The 6296-nt window shown below is 42.0% G+C and overlaps 1 long non-coding RNA gene across 1 annotated transcript in view; it reads left to right on the top strand.

Annotated features, from left to right (window-relative positions):
• Window positions 1-2161, top strand: part of LOC123967279 — a 7562-nt gene extending 5401 nt beyond the window's left edge. Inside the window, exon 3 of the long non-coding RNA XR_006824223.1 lies at window positions 2069-2161. This is a non-coding gene — a long non-coding RNA (uncharacterized LOC123967279). The remainder of the gene's footprint in view (window positions 1-2068) is intronic.
• Window positions 2162-6296: the final 4135 nt, after the last annotated feature.

Here is a 6296-nt window from a genome sequence, read left to right as displayed (position 1 = left end):
CAGAGCGGAGCTGTATTTGTAGAAAGTGAATAGAGTGTGCACTGGCCCAGGTTTGCTAGATGATGATGATGATTTGTTGTTGTTTAAGATTATCAATGGCAGGCCAAGTTGGCACGCAGGCCACCGGGATTTGGCCCGGTTCTCCCGATTGGCCAGTCCGCCCCTGGTCCTGCAACATAGTGGAACTCAGAAACCTGAAGGATTCCACAACAGAGGGCTGTTTAGAATGGGGGGGCAGAGTGGGGGGTCTCCTCCTGAAGTCCACGGTCATCACAGTTTTGAGCGTGTTAAGTTCTAGGTTGTTCTCACTGCACCAGAGAGCACCAACCTTCGTTATGTAGAGACCGAGTGTGCCTCCTCTTGTTTTTCCCGTGAGCTCTGTTACGCGATCCACACAGATGAGATTAAAACCCGACAGGTAAAGTGTGCTGTCTGGCATGTGCTGGGTGAGCCAGGATTCGGTAAAACAGAGGGCGGCAGATCTGCAGAAGTCAGAGTTAGTTCTGTTGAGGAGCAGCAGTTCGTCCATTTTGTTGGCCAGAGAGCGGACATTCGCCAGGTGGATCGAAGGGAGCGTAGTGTGAAAACCCCGCTGTCTCAGTTTCACCAGTGCTCCGGCTCGTTTCCCCCTTTTGCGGTAGATCCTGTACAGAGCTGCTGCTCCTCCAACTAATAACTCAGAAAGTTCCAGGTTAGATAAAGAGTGGTGGAATAGTGTGAGCAGTTGAAAGTTCAATATTTAAGAGCTCTTCTCTGGTAAATGTTTCCAGAGAGGGACAGCAGAAAACAGAATTTATAAAAATAAAACAAATGCACTACGGAGCGTAATCCAGAGACAGCGGTCTGCTGCGCTGTCTTGGTTAAGAATGGGATGTCATTAACCTAATGTGCATGTAAAGGCAGGTGACCCAAAACCTTTGGCAGTATAGTGTATATACCACATACATTGTTGGTTAAATTAGTTGAGGCACAGATAGTGGTTTAAAACTGTGTGGGTGTTGTTGGAGTTATCTTCCACACCACTTCCCTTTTCATTTTCCACTCAGTGACCTTTCTATTCAGGTGCTGTGACTCTGCTTTGAGCTAGCATGTATAGTGTACTCAGACTGTCCTTCGGCCTGACAGCCTCTTAACGAGTTCAGGATGACACACAATGAATTGAATATATTATCATACACTGAATTAAACATTTATATACAATATTACTTTCCCCAGTAACTAGTATTGTAAGTGATTACTATTTCCAAAACAGTTATAGTAGTTAATAATCCAAGTAATGCTGTGTTACTGCTTTAGCAGAAACTTTATATTGTTCAAGTCAGCTGCTAGCCAAAAAGCCAGTGGAAGAATGGAGAACGAGGGAGAGAGTTCTTTCCACAGCTGTGAGTATTGACATTCCAGGTTGGGAGGATTATTTTAATGTGTAAATGTAATCCGGTACAATTACTTGTTAAATGTAATCAGTAACATAATCCAAGTACCACAAAATAAAAGTAATGTAACCTGATTACTTTTAGTTACTTTTGGATTACTTCAATACCAAATACGCAAATAAAGACAGAGTATCAAAGATGCAATGTATGCTCAGTGGATTTTTATAGAAACATACAATTAGAAAATATCCCATTCCCATGAAATCAAAATCGATGTTTAAATGTTTTTATGATTGCACTGGGCCTGTACGTCATCTGGCAGGATCTGGCCCATCAATGACAAAAAATGTTGTTTTGTAGATATTCTTGATATTTTAGTGTGAGTCACACTCTGCCTGTCTGCCATGTCATTTTTTGTACCTTTTTGAGTTTAGTCAGCTTTATTATGTTATTTTGGTCTGTTGTGTTTGGGGTTTCTTACTTGTCTGTCATCTAGTGTTCAGTAACCCTTGTCATGTCTGTTACCCCAGTGATCCCTCTGCATGTCTGTTTTCCCCTGCTCTCTCTCCCTGCCTGTGCCTCGTTAGCCTCATGTCTGTCACCTGTGCTGCTCCCGCCCTGCTCGTTAGTCCCTGTATATGTACCTGGTGTTTCTGTCTTGTCGGGTCATTATATGTTGTCACCCTGTGTTGCAGTGTGTTGTCAGCCTCACTCGTCGTGTTTCCCTGCTCGTTTTGGGATTTTGGATGTTGGATTTCTGTTGGAAAACCTTTGTTTTTGGACTCTATCAATTGGCCACTCTGTTTGTAAGTGTACTCGCTTTTTGTGGCTTTTAAATAAAACTCTGAACTGCACCCGCTAGTCTTCATGTCCTGCGTTTGGGTCCTATAACCTGCCTCCACATCACTGAACGTGACAGTGTGTCATTTCCTGGAAAACGATTTAAAACATTGATGAATCACCTGCACTGGGGGGGGGCCTGTATTGATTTAGTTTCCAATGAAAAGCTTTCTTAATTTTTATAATGCTGCTGAAAAATAGTGTTTCAGGGACCAGGTACCACTGATTACTGTACAAAGCACAACTGATTTTGCTGAAACTGGATCATTCGATGGAAATATCCTTTTTTTTTTTTTTTTTTTTTTTCTCTAATGTTCCGTGGCTGCTCTGCCTCAACTCTGTGATTTATGGAGTTCCCTGATGGACAGATAGCTTTACTTGTTGCTGTAGCAAGTCAGCTAGTTGCTGCTAACTAGCTGCCATTATCTAATTAACTTTAGCTCAGTTACCCTGCAGCTACTGGACAAATTAGTTTACTCGGCCCGTATTGGGAACTCGGAGCACCGGAACGTGTGCTTAGGTTTACAACTTTACTAATGGAGGTTTTCAGGCCAGGGGCGGGGGTACCCGGCAGGGAATGATTGCGGGGAGCGGCGCCGGGCAAGCGGGCAACGAAACTGCGCTAATCAGCCTCCCAGTGAACACAACATGAACAGGACCGAACACAGCCTCATTAGTTGACTCGGCCCTGGGGTGACAAGAGCCAAACTGGCAAGAAAACCACCTTCATACACGCTGATCAATATCTGCGACAAATCACTTCCTAGCTTTGTGTTTTTACAGGAAACACGCAAATAGCACTCCACTTTCATGGAAAGTTTCTGCTTAAAGTAATCCTGTTTAATCCCCATTTTTGCTAAATGTACCTGTAATCTGATTACATCTTTTTTTCTGTACTGTAACGGAATACAATTACTTTATTTTTGTATCCTAATTACGTAACGCCGTTACATGTAATCCGTTACTCCCCAACCCTGTTGCCATCATATGGGTTTGTCACAGCCTAAGGCTACATTCAGACCGCAGGCCTTTATGCTCAATTTTTTTTTTTCACCAGATCTGACTTTGTTTTTGACAGTTCATATTATTGTTTAAATGTGGCCCATATCAGACTTCAATGTGAGCTGCCCACAGCCTAAAAGTGACCCGCATGTGCAGAAGAATAAAACGATATCATACACCACACGCTGTTGTACAGAAGTTAAGACTTCTCATTAAATGATGACGTTGGCACAGATGTGCAGAAAGTTTTGAACATGAACAGAAAAGCTGCTGAAACATGAGCTAATAAAGTCCAGGAGTTTCTAACTGAATAAAAATTTAATAATTTATCATTATGGTGAAAAGGTGCCACAGTCACATTTAAAGAGGTTTATTCCCCATACGAAGACACAAAAGGAGTAAAGACTAAATCATGACTCAGCAGAGATATTAAACAAGCTGATCTACAGGAGAAACTGATGTGATAGCAGCACAGAATGACTGAAACTGCATTATATTCTGTTACAGTTAGGCTATAGATTTTGAATTGTCACCTGCCACTTGAATTTTGTTTCTCTTTACATAAAAACATTTTCCCAATAGTGGTGCAGAAAAATTCTTCAGAATGCAGACTGTAATTTAAGTGTTTAATACTCAAAATTTTTATATAATTAAGCACTAAAGACTTCTTAAAATTAGCGTAAAAATCTCGTCTCGATCTGTTGAAACCAATCTTGTCTCGTGGGTTAAATGTCTCGTCACGCCCCTATTGCTAACCCTCCCGAATTTAAAGGGAGACTCCCGTATTTCATTTCCCTCTCCCTGTTTATTCCCAGGGTCACATCTCTCCAGAATTATGACCAATGGTCACAACTTTCTGTCCTTTACATGAAATTCATTAGTTTCTGTGTGTCACATTTAAAAATCTGTATTGGATTTGGACCACATATGAAAGTGGCCCAAATCCGAACTGGAAAAGATCAGATTCAGTGTGACCTGGCCTGTTCACCCTGATATAAAAAAATCAGATCTGAGTCACATATCAGCAAACAAATTGGATTTGGGTCACTTTGGCCTGTAGTCTGAACATAACATAAGATGCAAAGAACATTGTCCTCCGTTGTAAATTGTGCAACCAGCAAAAAGCTTTCAACCACCAACAATTCCACATCTAAAAAATTTATTCCCTTTCCAAAACCTAAAACAAATTCAGAAAAATGTAGGCTGTGGATTGTCCCTAATGTAATGTTAGCTAGCTAAATTCCTACTGAATGTAACGTTACCCAATTGTTTTTACATTTTAATGATTGTAAGTGCGAATAGAGACCTACCCGGTTTTACAGGAACCGCGTTAGTCCTTAATATCGTTGTCCTTTGTCTCAATTGTCAGGTGTTGCTATGGTTCACTTTTACTGAGATTGGTTGGCTTTTGCTTCATCAGTTTGACAACTTGAATACAACCTTCAAATGTATAATGCAAACCTTTCTGTCTCCTTTCTGAGATAGCTTTTTTAATTTTTACCAAAGATTTGACAATATTTCTCCAGGGAGTGCAGTTATAGACAGTGGCAGCGCCGTGATAAATCTGACCGATCCGACAGTTTGTTGGACTTACACAACAGTAATTAAGAGGGGCGTGGCTTAGCGATGGGTCAGTTAGTTAACATGAGTGGTGAAAGGAAGCGGACAGTGCTTTGCGGCAGTTCTGCCTCCTCCTGCAACTGTCTAGTCAGACATGTGGAAGATCAAGTGGTGGCTGGAGACAAAACAAGGTAGCAGAGAAATGAGATGTCAAGGAGCGAGAGCCTCTCATGTTGGACAAGGGCAGACTGGATGCTACAGTGAAACTACAGGTGCTGGTCATGTAATTAGAATATCAAAGTTGACTTATTTCAGTAATTCCATTCAAAAAGTGAAACTTGGATATTCATTCATTACACAGACTAATATATTTCAAATGTTTATTTCATTTAATTGTGATGATTAAAACTGACAACTAATGAAAACCCCAAATTCAGTATCTCCAAAAATTTGAATATTACTTTAGACCAATACAAAAGGATTTTTAGAAATGTTGGCCAACTGAAAAGTATGAACATGAAAAGTATGAGCATGTACAGCACTCAATACTTAGTTGGGGCTCCTTTTGCCTGAATTACTGCAACAATGCGGCGTGGCATGGAGTCCATCAGTCTGTGGCACTACTCAGGTGTTATGAGGGCCCAGGTTGCTGTGATAGTGGCCTTCAGCTCTTCTGCATTGTTGGGTCTGGCGTATCGCATCTTACTCTTCACAATACCCCATAGATTTTCTATAGGGTTAAGGTCAGGTGAGTTTGCTGGCCAATTAAGAACAGGGATACCATGGTCCTTAAACCAGGTACTGGTAGCTTTGGCACTGTGTGCAGGTGCCAAGTCCTGTTGGAAAATGAAATCTGCATCTCCATAAAGTTGGTCAGCAGCAGGAAGCATGAAGTGCTCTAAAACTTCCTGGTAGACGGCCATGTTGTCCTTGGACCTCAGAAAACATAGTGGACCAACACCAGCAGATGACATGGCACCCCAAACACTTACATTTATTCATTTAGCTGACGCTTTTATCAAGCGACTTACAACTGCTATAAATGTCAGAGGTTGCGTGCCTCTGGAGCAACTAGGGGTTAAGTGTCTTGCTCAGGGACACAAGGGTAGCTGTCTCACAGTGGGAATTGAACCCAGGTCTCCCACACCAAAGGCAAGCGTCTTATCACTGCGCCATCACCAAACCATCACTGACTGTGGAAACTTTACACTGGACTTCAAGCAACGTGGATTCTGTGCCTCTCCTCTCTTCCTCCAGACTCTGGGACCTTGATTTCCAAAGGAAATACAAAATTTACTTTCATCAGAGAACATAACTTTGGACCACTCAGCAGCAGTCCAGTCCTTTTTGTCTTTAGCCCAGGCGAGACGCTTCTGACGCTGTGTCTTGTTCAAGAGTGGCTTGACACAAGGAATGCGACAGCTGAAACCCATGTCTTGCATACGTCTGTGCGTGGTGGTTCTTGAAGCACTGACTCCAGCTGCAGTCCACTCTTTGTGAATCTCCCCCACATTTTTGAAT

This window comes from Micropterus dolomieu, unplaced genomic scaffold, assembly GCF_021292245.1.
Source record: "Micropterus dolomieu isolate WLL.071019.BEF.003 ecotype Adirondacks unplaced genomic scaffold, ASM2129224v1 scaffold_214, whole genome shotgun sequence".
Lineage (NCBI taxonomy): Eukaryota > Metazoa > Chordata > Actinopteri > Centrarchiformes > Centrarchidae > Micropterus > Micropterus dolomieu.
Note: the sequence above shows the minus strand (reverse complement) of the source record. Positions and strands in the feature narration are given on the sequence as shown.